This window comes from Aedes aegypti, chromosome 2 (genome assembly GCF_002204515.2).
Source record: "Aedes aegypti strain LVP_AGWG chromosome 2, AaegL5.0 Primary Assembly, whole genome shotgun sequence".
In the NCBI taxonomy this organism is placed as follows: domain Eukaryota; kingdom Metazoa; phylum Arthropoda; class Insecta; order Diptera; family Culicidae; genus Aedes; species Aedes aegypti.
Window position 1 is genome coordinate 158,752,560 of NC_035108.1, and position 26,528 is coordinate 158,779,087.

Here is a 26,528-nt window from a genome sequence, read left to right on the forward strand (position 1 = left end):
TTAGTAACTGTGGAAGTGCTCATAAGTACAATAAACTTAGAATCAGGCTTTGTCCCAGTAAGGATGTTAATGCCAAGAAGAAGAAGTGTACAGAGTGCACCAGCATTACCCTTGGCCTCAGACTCTCCTCTCACCTGAACCACCTTACGGTATTTCTTCGGGAAAGGGCCTGCACAACACATCTAGCTAGGCTTCTCCTAGCCGACTTAAACAATCTTACAGGGGACCATCTTCCGAAGGGTTAATTCTCTGCAGCCAACTCTTGGTCGGCGCGACATAGGCGCTGCAATTCTAACATAATGCGAGTGACAGCCGTTGTAAGTGCATTCCAGCACTCGGCATCCGCCAACATTCTCTCTATTATATTGTCGGGGGACGTGTCTCCTCCGCATGTAGAGAGCAAGCGATCTCTCACAACAATGAATTCGGGCAATCGAACACGACATGCTCCGTTTTTTCCTCCACACCCGCACAATTGGGGCATGCAGTAGATTCTGAGTGCCCAAACCTATGCAGGTACTGCCTACATCAACCATGCCCTCACATAAAATGAGTCATAGGGAAGTTAACTTCCCTATAGTTTCTTTTATACCCATGTGACATATTTAGTATTGGCCGATGGGTCCATCTACCCTCAGTGGAGTTATCTCATTCCTGCTGCCAACCTCTGAGCGTTGTCTCTTTACACGCGTCGCGGACTCCTCTGGTACCTCTGTGGTTGAAGCATTGAACATCTTTCTTGATGATGAGCCCGATGGGCGTCATCCCGGCCTCTTTAGACACCGTTCGGTAGGCACTTGCTACTCTTAAGCACATTATCCTACACAGTACCAAAAAATAATGTGATTTACGTCTTTTGGGATGCACATAAAAGAAGCGAGCCGAATGACGTGAATTTGTGTTCAATTTCAAATACGTTAGTGTCTGATTCGTGAAATGTCGATCACAGTACCGTCATATTCGTGTCCTTTAACATGTAAAATTACATTTTTTGTTCAATACGTCTTCAAGGACACGTTTTTGTGTCGTTCCATCACTTACATCAAGTGTCATTCAGTCATAACCAGAATTACGTCCAGAGTAATTTTCATTATTTTTAAGAGTGTATACCTACGTGCTTTCCAACCTCTCTAGGTTGCTGCTCGTTTTAAGCGCTTTTGACCAGATTGGTCCTCCATACCTTAGTCTGGATAGCACCACGCTTGCCAAGAGCTTGTGTTTGCTGGCAATTACAGCAGAGCTGTTAGACATCATCCTCGAAAGCGCCGTTATAGCCGTAGATGCCCTTTTACAGGCATATTCAACGTGGCTAGCGAAGCTGAGCTTATCATCGATCATTACCCCAAGATGCCTAAGGGATCGTTTGGACTCTATGGTGCAATCACCTGACGGGCCAGTCCTAGTTTCCTAGACTTCATCCATTCCTCAACTATGGAAATAGAGTGCGCTGCTGTCAACTCTACTTCCTCCATCGATTCACCATAGACCTATAGGGTGGTATCGTCGACGAAGCCAACAATCTTAACACCCGTCATCGTACATCGCATTCCATAGCAGCGGGCCCAGGATTGAACTTTGAGGTACTCTCGCGGTAATTCGAACGCTTTTCTACCCCTCATCTGTGTCATACAGTAGAAAATCTTACCATTAAAATAGCTTTCTAGAAGCTTACACAACTGCACCGGTACCTTGAGGCGATGAAGTGCGTGTGCTATTGCTTCCCAGCTTGCGCTGTAGAACACATTCCTCACATACAGAGTGATATCCGCGCAGTAACGGATGCTGCTCCTTTTATACTCGATTGTCACCTCAGCTGTCTGAACGACCAACTGGATAGCATCCAGAGTAGATTTACTTTTCCTGAATACAAGCTGGTTGTTGGACAGGCCGTCCGCGCCTTTCGTATACGGTACTAGCCTGTTGTGACAACAACAACTTGCCCGTCGTATCTAGTAGACAGATAGGTCTATACGCCGACGGGTCACCTGTTGGTTTCCCCGCCTTTGGTAGTAGCACGAATTTTTGTCGCTTCCATTCATCCGGGAAGATTCCTTTATCTATGCAGCATTGCAACGTGATTCTGAACATGTCCCGATCCGCAATAACTGCCGCTTTTAAGAAAACATTCGGGATACCATCGGTCCCTGCCTCTCTGAATGCTGCACCGCGTTCTTCTCTTTGTGCTTCTGTGCGAGCGCGTTGCAATTGATTCGCACCACTAGTACAACGGCGGCCTGTTCTCTCTAGGAGGGGCTTTTCTCGGCATGGAAGCATCACACGCTCGTGATATCAGCTGTTGAGACCTATCCGTCACCCAGTTCCCGTTGTTGGCTGGTATGCGGTATGAATCCGATAGTAACACCACGTCGGTCTTCATTTCCGAGACTGACTGCCAAAGCAGCTGCTGGGCTGCATCACAGTGATTTAAATTTAACTGTGTTACTTCCATTTTTGCTGCTTTGATACTCCGCTTGTGCTCGGACATTTGGGTCCGCCCGTTAAGGTGAAACATCTCGGAATCCAAAGATGGCCGTCACAATGGCCGACTTGTGCCCCTACTCACGTTTTCAAAGGCACTAAACTGGAGAAATAGCTGGACAACGTTTCTGATCTTCTTATTTTAAGCTTTCTGCTAGTGCACAAAGCCAAAATAAAAAGCTCATTGTTGTTGGATGCTTCCTTTGCGAGATTTGTGCTTTAGAAGTTTCAGTGCAATCTTAGAAGTTGATTCCAAACTGTTTCACCTTAAGTGTTCGTTGTCTGCTCTGTTGCCACATATTAGGCACATAGCGATTTGCTTACAATCGCTTGCCGTATGGCCTTCGGTGCCGCATTTTATCCATATCACTTGAAGCAATCTTCAGGATGCTGTTGTATGCTCAGCCGGCAAACCGACCAGCCTACCTTCATCCGCGCAAAATCATTATGAAAATGTCTCAAATGACCTCCAGACAGACCCCATGAAATATCCGTATAAATCCGGAACCTACCGTCCGACTGAGAATTCCAGTACAGGTCCGAAAAGTGTTGTGTCAAAATTGTATTGAAATCGGCTGAAAATTATGGAATTTAAAGCCAAAAGATCACGAAAATTTGGTTGTGAAAATAGGTCAGGGACGCAAAGGTTAATGGAATTAACGTCAATAGATTCTACGTAAATGGCGGCTTCAATGTACAAGGCACATTTTTGGAGAAGCTGTTCACAAGTCCTTTGTCTTTTCGACATTACAACGCACAAAATTGTCTAGAACGGATACATTTTTCCCCTTCACGATTCAAGGGATCGATTTCCTGCTCTAAATTGTTGCACATCGCGATCAAAAATGTTCTCGGATAAGCACATCCGATATAGGGAAACCCTACAAGAGTCCCGTCATACCCAGCATAGCTGAACGGTTCATTCATTTTGCTATTTATTCGCTAAGGAAATTTCCCAACACCGCTCACCGCAATGTGCCACAGCATCGCACATTCCAATCGTTCTTTGTAGGCCACATTCTTCCATGGCTGATCGAAATCATTTACATACACAATATCCTTTGTCGTGTCGTCGTGTTTCGTTACTCTCCTCTCTGCCGCAGGAATAAGAGTGGTCTCTTCGTTCTTCGATGGAACACGAGCGAAGCCTTTCATTTTCCAATTCATTAGAATGGAAACGGGCATCGGCTCGACAGCATCCTGTTCCCGATGGGAAGAAAATAGCAAGCTTATAATAATCAAATGCCTGAGATATGATACCTTGACTTGTTACTTCATAACTTCTGAGGAAGTCTTGCAGGTTTTTCTAGATGAATTCGTAGGATAATGATTAAACAATATTAATTGAATCACTGGATAATTCCTACATTATTTTCCGGAGGCATTCTTTGAAAACCATTCAAAATCCTTGAAGAAATTTGTGTAAAATGGTAAGAATAATTTCTGGTGGTATTTTTCAATACTTCAAATGACATGTTGATGTCTTCATGGAGATTTTGTTTGGAAAATGATCATTTTGGAAGAACTTCAGAAGTAATTCGTGGTAATTTTTGAAGAAACAAGACTAGCTTCCAATATTGAACTCAAACTTTTAAGGCACTAATTTCGGAAAAGAAGCATTCAACAATAGTGATCATTTTATTTTCGTTAATGAACTATCAGAAAACATAAATAATAAACAGCGTAACAAAAAATACATTTTCGCGTGTCTCATCATTCAAATTATGTGTCTCTAGTAGATTTGTGGTTGCTGAATCTGATTCCGTTCTCAAAAAATGTTCCAGCACGTCACAATTTTTAGCTACAGGTTGCCAAAGTTGTAAAAAAACACTAGTTTCTTCAATATTTACATAAAATTAAAAGTTTGATTGATCCAACTTTTTACCAATCTTATCCATGAAACATGCAAAATAGGACCTAAAATTTCGTAATGGATGCAATTTGGCTGAAAATGCACGATTCGATTTACATTAAATCGTTTTTGTCAACTTGCTTGCAGTCTCCATACAAAAATCTTCGTCTATATGACAAAATACAACACTTTTCTAAACCATAAAAAAATAACATTTGATCATCGAAAGTATTATGAAACTTGATGATAAGTGTTGTTATACACATGAAGTTTGCATTCTGTGGCGATTTAAATAAAACAATGCCATACAAGCTGGAAAACTTGCATGCAAGTTGGTTAAAATAGTCGAATTTTGCATTTTCAACAGTCAATATCTAAAAAACTAGACTAGTGTTATGAAATTTCTGAAAACGGCAATGGATTCAGCAACCCTTAATTAAGTGAATAGTGGTATTTTGGTGCTTGAGACAAAAACGTGTTCCGAAGTGAAAGAATATCAAGAACATTGGCCTACTATTTCTCCAGTATATTGCCTTTGAAAACGTGAATAGCGGCACATGTCATTCATCCTTTGATTCCGAGATGTTTTATCTTTATAATGGAAATGTTTAATTATCTTGAAAAGAAATCCAGGAATTCTGTAGAAATTCATGGTAAGGACAACAAAAATAGTGACTTAATAGACCATTTTGGTTAAAAAAAGAGACTCTAGAGACTAATTTATTTATTAAGGGCAGCATTTGTTCTCATTTGATTTTGAAGCACGATCAAAGGAAGCGAGAAAAAAACATCTCATCTGTTGCGGTCCATGATCGGTAATGCATCGCAAGTTGTATTGCTGTGTGCGTTTGAAATGAAAATATCAAATGCGGGAATAGCAAATGCGGTAAGATTTTTAACAAGGAAGGCGAAGTCAAAATTTGATTTTATTTGCTAGGTTGGCGGTGATATGGATCATGGTTGCTAAGTATCCTTTGGTCACTTTGTGTTACCGCATTTGAAGCTCAGTTAGAGTGAATGTGCACGTCAAACGCAAACAGCAATAACAAGTTTGATAAAACCTAGCAGCGATTAAGAGCCTCAAAGAAAGAGTGATTACAAAACCATTTTTCTCGCAGGTGTTAGTAAGATTTTTGTTTGTATTTTGCCGCCTGATGTAGTGCATACTATACTATTCTATAATATGCTGGTATTCAATGTGAATACCTTGAAATGTTATTCGCTTGGCATACTTTTCTGCTCGGGTTTCAATGGCGTAGACGCGTTGCGGATATTTTCCCTGGATGCAGTGCTGTCGTCAGCGTTTCACTATTTTCTATCTGGGTATAAAAAAGAGGACAGAGCAGTTGTGTCACAATTTGGTCGACCGAATTTTGGTCGACTGTAATGGGGGAATGTATGTTTGTTTGGAAAATGAGTGGAAAGTGTGAGGACTGCAATATGCTGCGCGGACGTGTAAATAAAACGATTCAAAATATTGTTTCCATCCTACACTGCTTATTTGATTTTTCAGCTGAATTCCAAAAGACTTTCGTCGTTGACTAGAAACATAAACTACACGAAGAGACAATTTTTGTATTGATAATTTCTCTATTTAGTACTGATCCAGTCATTTGTGATGTTTCAAGAGTTCTTCCCAAGTAATCGAATGGCATTTTAATTTGCCTTGCGTGCTGCACAATATTAGCCGTACAATAGCCTTTAAGGTCAAAAACGCAAATTGGCGGGCTAGTGGTTACTTGGGTTGTAGTAATTTTCTTGTAAAAATAGGACAGACAACTTCATATATTTTTACAATGTGACAATTTGTTCTTCTCTTTTTCTTATTTTCATTTTTCTTTTTCTTGGCATTACGTGTCATTGGGACTTCTGCTCATCAGCTAACTGTCCAAACAGTAGTTCCACAATTATTAACTGAGCTTGATACCATTTTCGCATTTCGTTTCCAGGATTTCTCCGAAACAAGTTCTCTGAAATTTTACCTGAAATTATTAGAAAAAAAAATACTATTTTATTGCTTTGTCCTTGAATGATATAAAAAAACTGTCATCTTCGTTTAATGCATATACAATTTCATAAGCTTTTAATTTTTCAACTTTTGAAAGACTAAATCTTGAGCACTTTTCCATTTGCGAGCTCATAAAAAATAGAAGTTTGACTTTTAGTCATAAACGTTCATTTTTAAACCCAATTGATTCCTGTGAAATATCATAGCTATACATTCAATTACCAAAACCTCCACAATTTTCCCTACATAGAAGCCCGATCCCCAGTCAGCATAATTTAATATTGTTGCTTTCACTCCGGAAACGAGGAGCGTGTCCCTAGGTTGTCGTGATTCGCATATATCAGCACCAGTTATCCGTTTTTCTTCCGACGGCTCGTTTTTGCAAATCCCATCGAGACTATTTTACTCAACAGAACTTTCGCGCTCCGAATGCAATCAGGTTCTTGCTTGAACTTTTGGAGCGTATCTTGCTGCTGCTAGGATTACGTATGCACACAGCGACACAAGATCTTTGCCAGTGGATATATTGAGAGTTTTTCCACTATGGTGTTCCACTATACAGAAGCTTAAGCCCGAGCAAGAAGAACTATTTTCGCTAACGACGGCTGTGCACGCGACCCGCCATAAGACTGTTGGCAGCAAGCATCTTCAATTGGTCCCCATCTAGCCACAGAATTGGAAGTTTGCCGGGGTGTGGAATGAACACTTGTTGAATTCATGCATTCTTGGCACGGATCTAGCTAAAATTTGTTATCCAATTGCGTGGAACCTCCTTTTCCTACCAGACTGGTACAATGCACTCAGGGGTAATTTGGATCAATCATGGTCAAAATAAATTCCAGCCTCTCCGAGCAGAAAATTTCGGCAGCATATTCAGCTAGGGTATGCCATACCATACAATATTCAATACTTAACACCTTAATAAGGTGTGGAAGAGTCCTTAAAATACCTCAAATAATATTTCATGCATAATCTACAAACACAAAACTGATAATTTGACCAGTTATTTAATAATTAATGATGAATTTTCATAACGAAGTGACATTTTTCAAAGGTTGTTCATTATCTCAAGCAGTCCTGATTATAGTGACATAAAAAACTCAATTTTTCAAATTCTAAATTACGGTTAAGAATATGTTCTGGTAACTCCACTGTGCAACGGCAGGAACCATAAGCTTACGAAATATAAAAAGAAAAATTGTCTTCTTACTCAATGACCCGACAGAAACACGTCTTGGGTCGGTTCCATCACAGGCCCATCAAGCGGAAATCTAATCAAAGTGATTATCCACACAAATTGTACCTTCCGCAACAAATCCTCTCCAGGATGATTGATTAAGTGCGGGCCGATTGTGGCATGTCTGCCAAAAGCCCGTCCCAGCAGCGAGGTTTGCGAGCACAAGAAGGCAGTCTGGCAGTTACAGTCGCCGGTCGCCCAAGTAATCCACCTTCCAAGCTCGGCGCTCTCTCGGGTGGGACTGCGGCATCGCAAGAAAAACCGGAACTTTTCCTTGGAACTGACGGAACATGATTGATTGATGTGTGCTTTAGGTGGTACAAGCTTGAGCCTTACAAACCACCAGCTCTTGGAAGAGGTGTGCGCCTTTGGAGCGTTTCGTTATACTATTCGCTCTGATCTGATGGTGCACCAATCAAGTTGAAGTGTTGTGATGACATTCCGAACTGTCGACATTTGGGATTTGGACGCCCATTTTCTTATCGCTGCAGGGAGCCATCGCTACATGCTAAGATATTTTGTTAACCTGCCAATCATCGCGCGGTTTGCCAGCGTCAGAACCACCACGTTGCTGTTGTGAACGAAAAGCGAGGTTTTTTCAGCGGTGTTGTACAAAATACAACAGCGCGACGACTGAAGTGTTAAAACGTAAAAATAGGTACCATATATAGGTTCAATCCAATTGCAAAGTATATAAATGGTTAGTTTTACGGAAGTTGTTTAAACTTCCACTCGGCTGGTTAGCCGTAAGCGATAACTCATAGTTAAAAAATAATAATAATAGCAGCCTGGAGCCAATAATTATTTAAATATTATAACACAGATGAAGGGGGCCTAGATAGCTCTGGGGGTAAACGCTCAGCTATTCAGCAAGACCAAGTTAAGGGTCGTGGGTTCAAGGATCGTTCCGAAAATTTTCTCGACTTCCCCGAGCATAGAGTATCATCGTACCTGCCATACAATATACAAACGTGGAGGACCAAGAAGCAGTACGAGGTGTCTTCTGGCGACCGTATCATCGTCCATATTGAGATACGCAGTCCCGGCTTGAGCTGCAGCCCCGCTGTGGCAAATGTGCCGGCGCGCACGCCAAGACGACATGCCAGCTGATTGAGGGCACTGAACCAAAGTGTGCCAACTGCGGTTCCAACCACGAGGGCAGCAGCCGCAATTGCCCCAAACGAGCGGAGTTCCTGGCAATCCGCCAGCAAGCATCCACCAAGAAGCTGGGACGGCAACGCCAGCGCCAACCACCCCCGCCGCTGACTGAGGAGCACTTTCCGACGCCACGCTACCAAGTGCCCAAACTGCCACCGCTTCCACCAACCAACCGGCAGGCATCCCGCCAGCCGGCCCCTCCGTTCAGCATCGCCTCGCGGCCGCCGCCGCCGCTCCACCGGTGCAGAATGCTCCACCGGATGGGGGAATCCTGAATCCAGTGCCCCCGGCACTCCTCCCTCCGACAACGGCTCCCTGTACACACCGGAGCAAATGTTGGAGTACACCAGGGACTTGTTCCAACGGCTGCGTACCTGCCGTTCCAAGTCGGAGCAAATCAACGCCGCCAACTCGGTGGTATTCGCCTTCCTCGCAAAATATGGCCCGTGAGGCCATCACCAAGATTCTCAATTGGAACGCTTGTTCCCTGCGGAGCAAACTCGGGTTTGCTGTCCGCCTTCCTTGACCAGGAAGGCATCGACATAGCCGTGATCGGAGACGCACCTCAAGCCGGAAGTTAACGTCTTCATCCCCGACTTCCGACTCGTGCGGCTTGACCGGTGCGGATCCGAAGGAGGAGGCGTTGCGATTGCTCTGCGGAGGAACGTAAACTGCACCCTGCTGCCGAGCATCCAGCTGCAAATCATCGAAGCCGTTGGTGTTATGGTGGAAACCTCCATCGACCCTATTAAGATCATCGCGGCGTACTGCCCGAAGCATCAACGACGGAACATCGGCGGCCCTAAAACAAGACCTCACCAAGCTGACACGGCGGCAGGGGCAGTTCATCCTGGCTAGCGACCTGAACACAAGGCACGAGACATGGAGAAACCCCGGCGAAACCAGGAATCCTGCAACAGGACCTGGAGGAAGGTCACTACACCATCCTGAGCCCAGATTCACCCACCGGCCTGAGCTGGTCCGGGGCCCACTCAACCATCGATGTCTTCCTGACCAACATGGGCGGCAACATCTCCCAACCGGTCGTTCACCTTGGTTCCCTGGGCAACCGGCATCGGGTTCCCTGGCGCAACTACCACCGTGTCATCGGGGGCCAATTCCAGCGGTGCGTCGAAGAGGCTACCTCCGTTGCCCGAGAGCAGCATGTGCCAGCATCTGGTCAGGTGAGAAACACCCTTTTTATCGATCGTGTTACCAAAGATCTCATTGGTAACACCAAACGCAGGCAGTACCAACGCATATCCAAAATAATCAAGGCCAGAATGGTGAACCTCAGGAATGATGATTTTTTCCGAAAACATCCGCTCTCTCCCAGGTTGTGCTAGGCCATTCTGGAAGATGACCAAACTTTTGAAAACCAAACCCAGACTAATTCCACCGTTCATCCCATTGAACAACACCGACTCTAAGGATCACTTAATAACTCCTGCGGATAGGTCGGCATTTCGTTAGCTCCCACAATCTAGGGCTAGACATTCCTAGCCCACACGAAACTGCTGTTTTCGAACACGCAGCTAACCTACACCGATCTCCCAACGACTTCTCGGAGGAGTTGGAGATCACTGCTGACGAATTTCTGGCCTATCTCAAAACATGAAGGCCCCAGGTTTCGACAACATCCTGAACTTCGAGCTCAAGCAATCGAGTCTCCAGTTCGACCAACATCTGACACTGATTTTCAATCAGTGCCTCCGACTTAGCTACTTCCCCTCGTCGTGGAAGTCTGCTAAAGTAATCCCCATCAGGAATCCTGGGAAGGATCATTCCTCCCCCAAAAGCTATCGACCCATCAGCCTTCTCTCAGGGTTATCAAAGCTTTTTGAAAAAGCGATCAACAGATGGCTGCAAATCCTCTGCCATGGCGTTGCTCGATGTTGAAAAAGCATTCGACAAGCGTTAACATCTCGACTTTTGAGAGGCCTGAATGTCTTATCAGATTATTTGAACAGCTGGAAGATCTGTATCAACGCGGCGAAGACCCAGGTCATCCTCTTCCCCTATTCCAAATCCCTCAGACTTGTTCCGGCTGAGGATTGTAAAATCACCCTCTGTGGATCAACGGTGGAATGGCCTGATGTAGCCGACTACCTTGGTTTAACGTAAGAAAGCAACATCTTACTCAAAGCACTATATCCACTCATCAACCGGAAGTCAACTCTGTCTCTGAAGAACAAGCTTGCTGTTTACAAACAAGTCATTCTTCCAGTAATCTGAGGCAGAATAAGTTCCTCCGGATGATCCTCAACAGTCCTCCGAGAATGAGAACAACCGAGGTCCACCGTCTGGCTGAGATCAAAACACTTGAGGAGCGCTTTGGTGACTCGATCGATAAATACAGGGCTCGTTGCCACCAATCTGGCCAGCAGGTCATCCGGGACCTCGCTCGCCCTAGGTTATCAAATTTTTTAGTGTAAATAATAATAGTTAGGTTATCAAAATATATTTTTAAAAACTACCAGAGCCCATAAGGCCAAAACACCACTTGGGTAAAACCACAAAAACAACCAACGAACAAAACTATCGCAGTCAAAGTTGAAGGACTTCACGGGTTCAATCTCTTAAACTGCAAAACATACTTTGTACAAAAACCCAAATGAAAATAAACATGAATTTAATAAAAAAAAATGTTGGGTAAGAAAGAGAGAGGTATGTAAACATAAATAAAAATGCAAACACAGGCATAAACATCAACAAGACAAAATAGTGGATAAGGCAGCTAAAATATAAGTTTGGTGTAGGAAAGTGTATTGAGATTGTGGGAGAATCGCCTAGTAAAGTTTTGAGAATTTGAAGGTGAGGAAACTCGGAAAAATCAGTGCTAAAACTTATATTTTATAACATGGTGAACGTTTATTTTAAGATCAAAAAGCGCTTGGAAAGCCGCCATCAGGCTTGATAATATTCCTCAACATCATCAGAGTTCATTGACATACTCTAGAGCAGCGTGTTGCTCTTGCCTCTTTGTGACGGAGCGCAGAAATGCTAAGCAGAGAGGCAACGACAATTGAGTGAGAAAGATGCAGCACCAAACACACACGAGTAAAATTCTATCAAAAAAGGTTGCCATCACAACTCCTCGAGGACTGTCTTGTTCGTGCGGATTGCTCAAGAGTTCTTTTGAAGCGTGAGTAAAAGTGAGCAAAAAAGAGAGAGAGTACAAAAAAAATCATCGCATTTTTTGCACTCTCACTCGAATCGTTTCAGGATCTGTGTTGAAAATCTTGGGTTCAATTTTTTCTCCTCCGAAAAACAGCAAGACTTTGCATCACAGAGGTGTTTCTGTCAAGCCTGTCCGCCATACCCGATAAAAGAGCGGAGTATTGAGAAAACTATAAAATGTAAGTAATAGAATAGAAAACAGTATAAAAAGAAACGTAATTCTTTAATTTTTTTCGTCCTGTTCTTGAATGCTAGTAAGTTATATAAATATATAAATATATAAATACGAACAAACTAGAAAATTTTATAATGTTCGGAAAAAATCTCGAAATTGGAAATCCTGAAGAATCAGGTACCAACTGCGCGGCTTGTGACCGTCCTTGTTGTTTGGAACATTTTTCAAAATATCTCCATGGTAATTTCCATATAAACCTACATGGTCGTTGGACAATCTCTAAATCAACACCCAGAGAGCTGAAAATTTCACAGAACACTATTTTTATGGTAAGGATGGTATAGAAGATATGGAAGATTGGATTTTCAAACTTTTTTACATGTTGAATTGCCCTAGTGTTGGCGTCACATCGCAAATAAAGGATTTTTCGTGGTCCTGTCAAAAATGCATTGAAGGTGCAAGTGGTGATTCCAGGTCATCGGAAATGCAAAAGGAGTTAAAGAAACTTAAAGCGGGTAAGAAGAAGCAGAAGCGGAAAATGGACAAAGAGAAGATCTTGCACCGGAAGCGACTTGAGATGCAGCAGGTGCTTAACGAAATGCGCGAACAGCTCGAAAAGGAGAAACGGGAGATGGAACTGGAGTTCAATAGGGCGCAAATGGAGAAGAAAATCGCCGGAGAGCAGGCTCATCAGTTAAAACTTGCTGAAGTGCGGACGTAGATGGAGGAAAGGCTGTAGCAACTGACGCTGAAGTGTAGTAAAGTGCCAACAGAGACTGAAAAGAGTTCGGAGGTGCAGTTTGAGGCAACGAAGTGATGGGTTCGAAGAAGCGATCGTTGAAGACGATGAAACCGGAGGAAGTGAAGCCATGGAAAATGCTCGAGAAAGGAAAGTCGTAAAAAATACAGCCCGGGAAAGCAGATCCGCCAAAAGCGAGTCCGAGTGATCCTAGAGGAGCCTATCGAAAACATTCGACGCCGAAAGTTTTCCAGAAGCTCGCGAAGAAGTCGTTTGGAGTTGGAGGTCCATCGAGTCTGCCGGAAAGTTTCCTGATCAGTCGCGATGCGGCCATCCGGAGATCCCAAGAAGGAAAAGAAGAAGTACAGTAAAACGATGCAAAAGCTGTCAGAAGTTAGCGAATCGGAAAGTGAAGAGAATTCCGAAGAAGAAGAGAAGATGAAAGCTGTGAAGAAGGAGGTCTCGACGAGGAAGAGAGCTCCGAGAAGGAGGAAGTTCTTGTCGAAGGCATAGAGGTGAAAGAGGAGAGCTCCGAAGAAGAAGATAGAAGCAGGTCGCGTCGGAAACGTGGAGAAGGCGATGAATATCGCCGAGTTCATCAAAGAGGGCTGACAAATGCACAACTGTTCGCCCGGCAGTTTTTATCCAGGAAGCTGCCTACGTTTTCCGACAACCTGAAGGAATAAGCGCTGAAACGTTACGGAGTAGGCTGCCGAAATCAGTCCCGAAAATCATCGAGACGCTGTGCATTCTGTACGGCTGGCCAGAGCGTTTGCTGAACATGCTGCTATTAAAAGTCCGCAAAGCCGCGCCACCAAAAACAGATAGACTGGCGAGTTTCATCAGTTTCGGTGTCTTAGTTCAGAAGCATGCCGATCACCTGGAAGCTACCGGGCTAACTACACATTTGGTAAACCCGATGCTAATCCAGGAGCTGACCGAGAAGATGCTCGCTGGAACGCAGTTTGAATGGGCGCAGTACAGGAGGAAGACCAAACGGGTGACCCTGAAGACACTATCGAACTTCCTCTCGAGCATCGTGAGGGATTTAAGCGAAGTAGCATCATGCAGAGCTACCGTCGAAGAAAGGAAAATCCATGAGTGGAGCGAACGAAGGCTATGGACACGCGCACAATGCGGCCGAAAATCGAAGTTCGAGTCCACCGGTGAAGCAGAAGACGCCGTGCAGGAATTGCGGCAAAATGGACCACCGAATCCGGAACTACGCGAGGTTCAAACGATTCTAGCTTGCCGAACGTTGGAAGTGGTACGAAAGTGGAGACTGTGCCAATTATGCCTGAATGAGCAAGGTAGAGCAGGCTGCAAGCTAAATTTCCAATGCAACATCGATGGCTGCAAGGAGCGCCACGACCCACTCCTTCATTCAGGGAGATCTAGCCGAAACCCTCGATCATATTCCGCATGATGCCCGCTACACTCCACTGCGGAAAGTTCTTCGTCAACACGATCGCGTTTATGAATGAGGGATCGCCGTACGCTGGTGTAGGATTCATTGAACAACCACTTAGGTGCTCGTGGAGTAATGCAACCGCTACAGGCCACACGGACCACTGCAGCGCTGGTGTCTCCAGGCTCGAGAAGGACTCGCAGTGTGTGAGCCTTCTCATCTTTGCTAGAGGATCGGAGCAGCGCTTCCTGGTCAAAAGTGCGCACACAACAGAAAGCTTAAAGCTGCCGCTTCACACATTCGACGTTTGGAAAGTGGTTCAGCAGTTCTCACACCTCCGAGGACTACCGATCGTTGGCTTCCAGCAAGCTACCCCCGCAAATACTGATCGGACTGAAACCTGTCGGCGCCACTTGAGCCACGGATAAGCCTGCTGAAAGGTCCGGATATGCTAACTGCCCGGCCGGTGCATATATCAAGGAGATGTACCACCAGTTGCGGATTCGAGAAGCAGACAAACGAGTGCAGAATTTTCCGGTCAGTTTCCGGAAGCAGCGAAGGCGATCTTCGAGAACCACTACGTTGACGACTACTTCTAAAGTGCAGATACGATCGATCAAGCAGTGAAGCGAGCGAAGGAAGTTCGGCACGTCCACTATAAAGGCGGCTTCGAGCTCTGCAACTGGGTCTCCAACTCCGAAGAGTTCCTGGTAGGATGTTTTACAGCAAGATGCTTCTCCAAGACCTATGACAAAGTGGAAGTGAGTAGGTCCAGTCGAATGACCAAGTTTGCGTAGAGATGTGAAATACCTGGTTCAGAAGATCCCAGAGTTCAAGGGCGTTCGCATTCCTCGTTATTACTTCCAGAGAGGGCGTTCCCTAGACTACAGCAGCCTTCAGCTCCACGTTTTTGTCGACGCAAGCCAGGACGCGTACGGCGCAGTAGCATACGTCCGCACCGAGCAGCAGTCCTCGGAGCAAGACTGGCCAATTCTGTCGTCGACACGGAGTGGCATTGGGTGCCAACAAAGTGCAACGTAGCGGATGCGTTGACCAAGTGGGTGAAAGGGAACACCTTCCGTTCAGACGGGTCGTGGTTCCATGCCCCAAAGCTCCTCTACAAATCGGAGGACAATTGGCCGGAGCAAGAGCACATCACAGCGAATGTCCCCGAAGAAATTCGAGCGTGTCTGTAGCTTCACGATATTTTTGTGACCAAATCGACAGTGGATCCGCTGCGGAAAGTGTAAGGTTCTGGTACGGACGGTAGCATGCGCCTACCAGTTCGCATCGAACTGCAGGAGGAAGCGAGATGGTGTGGATATCGAGGCCGTTCCAAGCACGGCGAAAGTGAAGGAGGTGGTGAAGAAGGAAGTTCGCTAGACTGTAGTACCACTGAAGCGTAACGACTCTCGAAAAACGGTGCCGTAGATGAAGGAAAGCCGAAAGGCCTGCGTCTGGTGTAAGGTGCAGAAATGTCGCCCGACGAACCCAAGAATGACTCCACTTCCGGAGTCGCGTGTCACGCCGAACCTAACACCGTTCAGCCAAACCGGCGTAGACTACTGAGGGCCAGTGACAGTGGTTGTTAGCCGCAGAACGGAGAAACGTTACATCTGCCTCTTCACGTGCATGACGGGCTGGCCACCTTGAGATTGCTCACAGCCTGACGACTCAAGCGTGTCTGATGGCCATACGGTGATTCGTGTGTCGTAGAGGAAAACCACTGGAGTTCTATTCTGACAATGGCACGAACTTCCAAGTTGCAAGCGATTGGCTATTAAATGATAGCGGGGTAATTAAATACTCTTGAAGTTTAATATCACTTGTTGGCCAAGCACGGAGATAATCTATGACTTGAGAAGAAAAATTCCCTTCTTAAAAAAAATCGAAACTTATACTCTCCGCATATACTAGAAAATACTACTAATACTCTCCACATATACTATAAAATCAGTATGTTTATAGCTGCATGCATATTCAGACAACCGGAGGTTTAAGTCAGATTCAGAGCTGTTACACTTTTTTGCAATATAAAATCGTTGAAGCATTTGTCAATCAAAACTTTATTAACAATCGAAAATTTAATAATTTAAGATTGAAATTAGGGTTCTTTTTTCGTCAGAAATTTGCCCGGCTTTAATCACTATTAGACATTTTCTCAGCTCAGAAGGGGAACTAAGCCATCCGCCTCATCTTACAACAGTACCAAGTAGGACTGTGGTATATCGCATTACTTGGTTGAAGGTTTTCTTCGCAATATAAAGGAAGCGAGTGTGAAAATCTCATAAAAAGAACTCCATCACCACATCGCCGTGCGCTTACTGAAGCAGTACCTACATAGGTATCTACAGCTGTTTCGGTGTTGGAAGAGTAAATACGCTCACGCTGACACCTGGCAGAACACGCTGAGGATGGTAACTTAGTGGGTGCAGTGCTTCCCTTAAAAGCATAACGGTCCCATATGGATTTTTGATCCAACAGCTTTTAATAGCAAAATTCATGCTTCAATATATACTTTACTATAAACATTAAAATAACCACACTATGTTCAAAAATGTCATGTAAAACTATAGATTTGATGCTTGTCCCTACCTATGAACTTTCAACCTAACAATTTGCAATATTGTCAATGCCCACTTATGCCATATGGGACAGTTACACCTTTATCAGCAAAGCGAGTAGCATATAAATTGCGCTGATACCAGTTCACCGAAAAGGGCCACCACAACACGGCAACCATCAACCGCGACGCCGAGGGTGAAATTGCAACCCAGGAGGATCATGTTGCGTGGGTGGTGTTATTTACGAATGAATTTTTAAGGGATACAAACTTTTCTGCGTGCGGGGGAAGGGGGGGGGGGGTTTAACGATGCTTTGGCTTGAATATCCGGTCGAGGATTTGGCTTTAGAATATAATTATCTTCGGCCTGATACGTCACGTTAACAGTTCTTTGTAATAACAAATGTTAACTGAAAATTTTCAACTTGACCTTACTTAAAGGAGCTCTTGTGCACATAAATGCACGATGATTATCAAGTAAAGCTGACATAAGACTGATGATCTCTCATTTATCGTTAAAATTCTCTAGAATGTTCCAGAATTAACTTCAGAATATCCACCAACAGTTTTACCTGTGATGCCATCAAAAGTAATTCAGTGAATTCCTCTAGGGATTGTACCTACAAGGATTCCATTAGGAATTTCACCAATAATTGCTAAAGAAATTCAACTAAAATTCCTTCATAGAGTTTTTCGATTATTCCTTCCACCAGAAATTAAATAAAGATTTTGTCCAGTGATTTTACTACGAATTCCTTAAGATATCCCTTCCAAGCCCACACCTGAAATTCCTCATGGGATTCCATCAGGAGCTTCTCTAGGGAATAATTTAGTGGTTCTTCCAGACATTCCATCAGAAGAACATCAAAAGTTTCCATCAGCAGTTCTTGTAAGGATTCCACCAAGAATTCTTTTGGAGTTTCCACCAGGAACTCCATCGAAAGTTCCTCCAAGGATTCCATCAGGAGTTCCTCTAGGGATTAAATCAGAAGTTTTTCTAGAGATTCTATCAGGAGTTCCTTCAGAGATTCCATCAGGAGTTCTTCTGAGGATTTCATCGGGAGTTCCACCAGCGGTTCCATCAGAAATTCTTCAGAGATTTCAACTGGAATTCCTCCAGAGATTATATCAGGAGTCCCTCTGGGGAGTCCATCCGAAGTTCCCCTAGGGATACCATCAAGCGTTCTTCTAGGGATTTCATCAGGAGTCAATTCAGAAATTCCATCTAGAATTCTTCAAGAGATTTCCTCAGGATTTTCTTCAGGGATTCAGAACTCTTCCAAGGATTACACCAGGAGTTTCTATAGGGATTCCAACAAGCGTACCTCTTGGGATTCCAGCAGTTCTTCTAGGGATTCAATCAGGAGGCCTTCTGGTGATTTTGTCAGGAATTCCTCCAGGGATGCTATCTGGAGTTCGTTCAGAGATTCCACCTGGAATTCATCCAATGATTATATCAGGAGTTCATCGAGGAATTCCATCAGGATTTCTTCTAGGGGTTCCTCCAGCGATTTCATCAGGAATCTTATTAGAAATTCCTTCAAGGATTTCATCAGGAGTTTCTAAGGGAAATTCATCAGGAGTTCTTCTAGAGATGAGAAAGACTTTTCCAGAGATTATATCAGGCGTTCCTCAAGTTCCTTCGGAGATTTCACCTGGAACACTTCCTGGGATTAAAACAGAAGTTCTATGGATTACATCAGGAATTCTTCAGTGGATTACATCAGAAGCTCTTCAATGGATCCACATAAGAGTTCCTTTCCATGATTTACCTGGAATTCCTCTAGGGATTCTAGATAGAGTTCCTCCAGGGATACCATCAGGAGATGCCGAAGGGATTGAATTAAAATTTCCTCCTGAGATTCCATTACGAGTTTCTTCATGGATAACATCAGAATTTTTACGAAAGATTATATTTCCTCCATCAGAAATTCCACCCGGAATTCCTACTGGGTTTTTTTTAGAAGTACATCAAAAGATTTCATTAGGAGTTCCTTCAGAAACACCATCTTGAATTCTTCCAGGGATTTCCTCAGGAGTTTCTTCAGAGATTCGGAACTCCTCCAAGGAGTTGCTAGAGAGATTCCGTTAGTCGTAACTCAAGGGGTTCCAGCAGAAGTTCTTCCTGGGATTCTATTAGTAGTTCATTCAGAGATTTCATCTGGAATTGCTCCAGGGATTATATCAGGAGTTTCACTAGGGATTCAGAGATTGCATCAGTAATTCCTCTAGAGATTATACCAGGAGGTCGTCATGAAATTCAATTAGGATTTCTTCTAGGAACTTCATAAAGAGTTCCTCAAGGGATTCCATTAAAAGTTCCTAAAGGGATCCCGTCAGGAGTTCCTTCAGATAATATATTAGGAGCTCTTTCAGGTATTACATAAAAAAATCTTCAAGCGATTACAGCAGGAGTTCTTCTAAATTCGTACAGAAATTCTCTCAAGAGTTTCCCTGGAGATTCTATCAGGAGTTCCTCCATCTTTTACATCAAAAGTTCTTTCATGGATTCAAAAAAGGGACTCCTTCAAAAATTCCGTTAGGATTTCCTCCAAGGATCTCAACTAAAAATCCCTCACATAATTCCTCTATCGATTCTACCAGAGATCCCCCCCATCTATATTTCGCCAAATAATGCTCCAGGATTTCCATCAAGAAAACCTCCAAGGATTTCAGCTGATATTCTCATTGGGATTGCATTAAAAATTCTTTTAAAAAGTCCACCAATACTTTTCGATGATATTATCAGGAATTCAAAAATTCTTCCAGAGGATCTTCCAAAACATTCTGGAAAAAGTTCTTCAAAGATTCTGCCTACAGGGAATTTCTCAAGGGACTCGTTAAAAATTTTCTATGACGATTTCACGATTAATTTCTTCAGAGAGTTCACCAATAGTTTCTCTAGTTATTCCATCATAATTTTTATAGAGGAGGAATTCCGCAAAGAGTTCTTCCAGGGCTAACACTGGGAATATAACCAAAATTTTGCCAGAAGGTCCATCAGGAATAACCTTCAAAGGTTTTACCAGCATTTTCAAGCTTAGAATTTATTCAGGTTTGACAGAAATTCCTCTACGGAATTAACAAAAAAAAAATCTGAAGAGTCCACAAGATTTTTTCTAGAAAAACCACCATAATTTTCGCGAGAGAATCTACCACGAATTCTGTGAAGAATTGATCTAAACATATTTTTTTCTTCTTTGCTCTAGGATCAGGAAGCAACAAAACTCCAAAAGATTATTCCTCCAGGGATTAAACTGTTGTTTACTCAGAGGATTAGGCAAAGCATTTCTCTGAATGCCTTCTGGTTGAATCCCTGAAGTAATATCTGGAGGATATTTTTTTTTTTGGGAATTTCTGGCAAAAAATCATGGAGCAATAACTTGAGAAATTTTCGGAGGTATAACCGAAAAAATCACTGGAGAAATTCCAAAAGAATTCTCTGAAGAAATTTTTAAATATATCTCTGGAAAATCTTTTGTAGCAATCTCTGAAGAAGTTCCTTAATAAATCTCTAAGGTTATATCAGATGGATTTCTTGTAAAAAATGCTGCAAGAAATACTGGAAGGAATTAATGGATAAATTCATTAAGAAATCCTTGGAGGATTTTTTGGTAGTCTTTTGAAATAATTCATGAAGAAATCCCAGGACAAATGCCTCGTAGGGTTTCTTCAGGGAGGAATTTATAAAAGATTTTTTTTTGAATGTTCCCTTAAAGAATTGCAAGCGGGATCTGGTGGAGTCACGTGGAGGAAGTTCTGGTGAGTTCTTCTGTAGTATTTCTCGTAGAATTCTTAGAGGCTTCCAAAGGGAATCCTTGAAGGCTTCTAGGTGGAATCCTTGGAGGAATTCTTGGTGGAATCTCTGAAAGAATTCCTTGATTAATCCTTGGAGAAATTCGGCTAGAATCACAGTAAGTATTCTCGAGTAAATCTCTGCAGGTTTTTTTTTTCAGAGAAAATCTTGTAGGAATCCCTGGAGCAATCTCTGGAAGAATGTTTAGATCAATCTCTGAAGAATTTTCTGGAGGAATCTTTGAAAGAGAAATTACTAGAAGAATCACTGGAAGATTTTTGATAGGAAGAATTCCTGGTGAAAATTTATGGAGGAATTTCTGATGGAATCCCTGTAGTAATTTCTTAGGAGGGATTCCTTGAGATATCTCTCAAGGAATTACTGAAAGAATTCCTGGTGGACTCGCAGGATAAGAAAAAAATAAAGAAATAATCTGTTTATGAATTTCTGAAGTTTCGCTGGAGAAATTCTTGAATTAATTTCTGGAGGATTTTTGTGGAATTCTTTAAAGAAGCATAGGAAGAATTACTAGAGAACTTCCTTGGGGAATTTTTGGATACATCCCCGGTGGAATCTGTAGAAAAAAAAAAACTAGAAAGTATCGCTGAATAAATTCCTGGTTGAATTTCTGATCGAATAGAATTAAATAAGGAATCCTGGAAGCCCTGGAAAACTCTTGATTAAATCCCTGGTGGAATTCCTAGTGATGAATTTCTTAAGGAATCCCGGACGAAGTTTTTGTAAGAATTCGTGATGTGATTCCTGGAGTAATGCATGATGAAATCCATGGAACTAATTCCTGGAAAAAATTCTGAAGGATTCTTTGAAGAAATTGTTATAGAAATCTATGGAGGAATCATCGGAGGCAGCCTTGAAGAATCACGCAAGAAATCACTTGAGGATTAGTCTTTTAAGAAATCAGAGGAATTTTGAATAATTTGTTAAGAAATATTTGAAGGAATCTCTGGAAGAATGCCTGAATGAATTCCTGGATTTTCTCTTGAGAAATTGTTAGTTTGTATCTGAATTTGTAGATAAATTATCAATAAAGTTCCTGAAAGAGTTTCAAGAAGATTTACTAGTGAAATCCTTAGTAATCCCTGGAAAACCCCAAAGTAGAGCAGCTTTAGAAAGCCACTAAAATATTCTGGATAAAATGTTTGGAAAAATCTTCGTAGCCATTTCTATATCGATAGATGAGATAATAGAAAGCGGAAATTTTTTGTCGAAAAATAAGGCTCAATGCATAACTGATTTTTTCGAGAAATTTCAACCTGGTTGAGTTCTCTTCAGATGAATGCAAGAAATTTAACCTAGTGTGAAACAGACCATAGGTTAAGTCCTTACAATCAGTTGGGATGGGGAAGGAATGTTAGGGTGTAATGATTGTTGCTTCTAGAGACCGAGAATACCTCTGCATCTCCACAATCACCATGGGAAGGGTGTTTATTAGACTGGCCCTTAAACAAAAAAGTTGTAAAACTCAACGGGGCACCCCCTAGATATGAACCTTAGGGTAAGAAAAACGCTCTCTCAAAATTTCAACTCAATTGGTTGCTCCACCAGCTGGCGCATTCGATTTGAAGTTTGTATGGGATATTCGTCTCAAATATATTGAAAATTGATCCTATGGCACTGTTTCGTTCCGTATACTAATTATTCGCATTTAAATAAGCCCAGAATGACAAATACACTAGTTGATACCCTAATGAACATAATTGCAGAAGGTTGTATCTGGATTCAATCTCATTTTCATTACTCTTTCAGTTGTTGAAAGTTAGGCTTAGATCAGCACTCCCGTACAGTCACTTATATGCATGCGACATGTGCCTCAGCTCGCCCAGCGTCATAAGTGGCTATGATGCGCTTAGTGGCTATCTCCAAGCTATGTTGAAGAAATACAAGCAGTATAGCATGATATACTTCAGATGGTTAAAACACCAACTTTATTAATTTTGATCATGGTACAATCTTCTACAATATTCTTCGCTATTACATCAAGTAGTGTTTTTGACATTCTGGGTCCAATTGATCATCAATTTTCCTGAACCAAACAGTAGATGATATGCTGTTGCTCATATGTTTGAGCTGAAAATCCTATATTACCTTCAATTCAAATGCGCCAGCTCATGGAACGACCAAATGAGCTTAATTTTTCAGAAAGGCTTCCTCTAACCCCAAGAAATAATCCTGGGGGGTGCCCCGTCGAATCATACAACTTTATTTTTCTCCCATACTGAGCTGGGCCAGTCTAGTGTTTATTAGTGAGGGAGGAAAAGATCTGGGAGTCATCTCTGGTCGATGATGCGATCCATGGACAAGTGGGAAATAAACGACTTATATTTAAAGCTAGTTTTGTATTTTTGTCTCGAGAAGTTTTTGGTAGAAGCTTTAAAAAATACGTCAACATCTATAATGTCGAACAATTCAAAAGATGTTTTTATTAATGACGAAAACTGAAAATTACATGTATATTTTTAAAAATTCTATGAAACAGGAATAATGCCGACACTTGTAGTGACGAACTATACATAGTTTGTTTGAAAATGACATATGAGTAATACTGTGCATTTTGTCTCGATATGTTAGAAGTTTTTAAAAAATACGTCAGCATTCACAATGTCGAACAATTCAAAAGATATTTTTTATTAATGTCAAAATGAGAAAAATATATGTATATTGAAATTGTATAAGAAAAAAGCATAATACCGACACTTATAGTGACGGACCATACAAAGTCTGTTTTAATATTACTTAAAAGTTACGCTTTCAAGAAAAATTTGTTATCACAAGCATGAAACGAACTCACCAGTTGGTAATCCATCCTCGACTGAACACAAAACTGACACTGACAGCAAAACTTCTTGGCGTCCCGAAAACAAACCGTCTTGCTTGTGCCTTCCCAAATACCTACCCAGCAAGACGCTCCAAATCAGAAAAAAAATAAAAACAAAATCTTCGGCGACGAAAACACGCGCGAAACCGTGAGCAAAACCTATCTGACGACGCAAAATTGAACCGTCCTGCTTGGGCTTCACGAAGAACTACCTAGCAAGACGCTCCAAAACAGGAAAAAAAATCTCCGGAAACGAAAACACGCGCGAAACCGTGAGCAAAATCTATCGTATAAGCTCATCGTTGAATAAAATAATCACTTTTTACACCGATCCATCCTTTTATCCCACCCTCTCGCTTCTCACTTATCTTCATTCTCATATTATCACAACCACATCTGAGACGATTATGTATATGACCAACACTTTAACTCGTCTCGCTTCACTTGGATGTAGAGGCATGGATGGATTCATGCATGTGTAACGGATGAACAGCTTCGAAGTAGTAGTGGTGCGATGGAGAGGCAGCATGAGTAATGAAAATTTCATTTATGTCGTTTTTCTTTATTTGCACCGCCTGCACCGTTTTCCCACCGGTGTAGCAAAAGTTGCACCCAAACCGTTCTTTTATTCCGCAGGTAGCACACCGTTTTTACACTCGATTGCCACCGGTGCAGAAAATCCTACACCCTGATCGAGCTGGGTGTAGCAGGTAATGCACTCTTTTTACCAATACATGTATGGTTCTTAACTGTCAGTGGTGTTCTTGTTTTGGTCGTTTTGGTAGATTTTGTTGTTTTCGGTAACGAACAAGCAAGATCTTCATTTGCGCTCATTTTCGACTACGCAGATAAAATGTATTTATTTCGAAATTGAATATTCTTAGTATTTACTAATGCTACAATAAATACAGGTTTTATAAGAGTAATAAGATATACTGAGTATGTTTCATCAGTAGAAGCTTTTACGGCTTATATTAAAGAAAGGAAGGCTTCTCTCAGATGTTTGGATTGCATGTAACCAGTACTACAGTAATACATTAAAAACACTTTAGTTCGGTCAAATTTTCCGAAATTTGCTCATGGATGCCAACAAAATAGAATAAGCAGCGGCTGGAGCTGTATGTTCCCGTATCTTAAGCACGGAATTCAAAATCTCTGGTTCTATGTTTTTCAAAAATATTGACGAGTAATCGACATTGATTTTCCAATAGAATTAAATTCTAATGATGATTGATTTCCGTTGCTCTCTTCGCCTTATTACAAAAAAAAATCAGCTTTTGCATCGTGAGCTAGAAACATTGCGGAAGTATGAGTTTTGGCGAAATTATTAGCCAGAGAGAGGATCGATGAAATTAAATAAGTCCTTACAGTATTGAAATATGAAAATTCTGATTTTTTAGCATATATTCATGGTATCAATTCTCAGGAAAAATAAATTAATGTTCATATGCCAAACATTTATTTAAACATTTTACATTCAGCCATGGTTGTAAACACCATTAACAAACTATCCAAAACCCGAACGAATCTAATGTTTCCGAATCCCTTACAGCAAATCATGAATAACAGAAACAGCTGTTCTATCTGTTTGAAGAATGACATTTTGTTTTGATTGACGCCTTCACTAATACTATCATACGCTGTCAAAATATTGCACCGAAACCGTTCTATTTTCCGGTGTCAATTGTTACACTCGCACGGTGCACCGTCGGGAATAATCGAAAACGACATTAATGTTTCGCCCGGCATCCATTTTCTCTTGCCGTGATGCCACACGATACCACCACCACCACCACCACTAACACATGCTTGGGTATGTCACGTATAGGGACCACCATCTAGACACTCGCGGTGTAAATAAAAGAAAATCACTTTATTCCCTAAAAAACTCGTTTTTCCGCCGAACCCGATATGATGCGTCACTACCGGTCAATACTTTCACGGTCCAGATATCGAACACTATTTATTGTACTGAATACTGACTAAAACGGGTAGAATTATTCGCACGCGAACAGAGGCTTTCTGTTTCCCGGCAGTGCTCTTTTTTAACAGTGATTTCGCAGGAATAAACTTATTGGTTAAACTCCGAACATTTTTTATTTTTTTTTCAAAAAAACTCATTATATTTTTTTTTAAATCTTAAGGAATAACAAGAATTATTCAAATAATATCCAATCTATCGAATCTGTAGAAAACTTTAGAAGCCACTCTTCAAAGTTCCTTGATGAATTTTTGTATAATCGAGTTTTTCAAGAAATATCAAGAAGTTACATCATGATATTGTGGAGTTTGTTCATATGTTCCTACAGGACAACCATTACTTTTATGCCTACTTTTTATCCACAAATTGATTCCGTAATATGTTGCCGCACTCATTTAAAAAAAAAACTTACTTGACCTTTCAAAGTTTTCCCTCTAGATTCCAACAAAAATTCATCGACTTCTATAGGTACTGAGACTGAATAATCTACTAGGAAATTTTCAAGGAATTCCCACAAATATGTTTTCAAACATAAAGAAAATAATACAATTACCATTCAAATTGCGTTAATGCTTTTTTTTTTTTTTGAAATCCTGATTCAAATCCCTAAACTAAATAAGAATTAAGAAAGAAAAGTGTTTTTGAAATGTCTCCTACAAAGCGTAACAAAAATAACATTTTTGCGTGTCTCAATGATCAAACTATATGTCTCTAGTAGATTTGGGGCTGCTGTATCTGAGAAAAACCATCGTCGAAGTCCTTTGCGTGTTTTAATGATGTGATAACGCACTCGATATCTCCAAACACCACTGTACCATATGATATGTTAGCCTTAAGTTGGTGCCTTTTAGAGGATTTTTCGCAAGGTCGGATGTTGAACGCTTTTTCACAAAGCCAACTAGAAAAATCTACCCAAGGACCATCTTTTCCAGCTGGCTATGCCTTTTACTTTCTTGGTGTTCTACTTCCTTGCATCCATTCAGATGTTCATCACAGTGCAGCTTCCAGCTTTTAATCACCTCACAAAGCGGTATACAACCTCTGAGCGATGCGTTGAGTTTCTTATAACATTCTCACGTTTACTGAGATCGAAACAGGTGGTCCATTCCATCACAAT

The 26,528-nt window shown here is 41.8% G+C and overlaps 1 protein-coding gene and 1 long non-coding RNA gene across 9 annotated transcripts in view; both read left to right on the top strand.

Moving 5' to 3' along the window:
* LOC5577895 (Down syndrome cell adhesion molecule-like protein Dscam2) overlaps positions 1-26,528 on the top strand; it is a 574,667-nt gene that overhangs the window by 114,186 nt on the left and 433,953 nt on the right. The gene's annotated exons all lie outside the window — the stretch shown is intronic.
* On the top strand, positions 23,955-25,161 carry LOC110676158. Its single transcript, XR_002500119.1, has 2 exons — positions 23,955-24,140; positions 24,983-25,161. It is a non-coding gene; the product is annotated as an uncharacterized LOC110676158 (long non-coding RNA).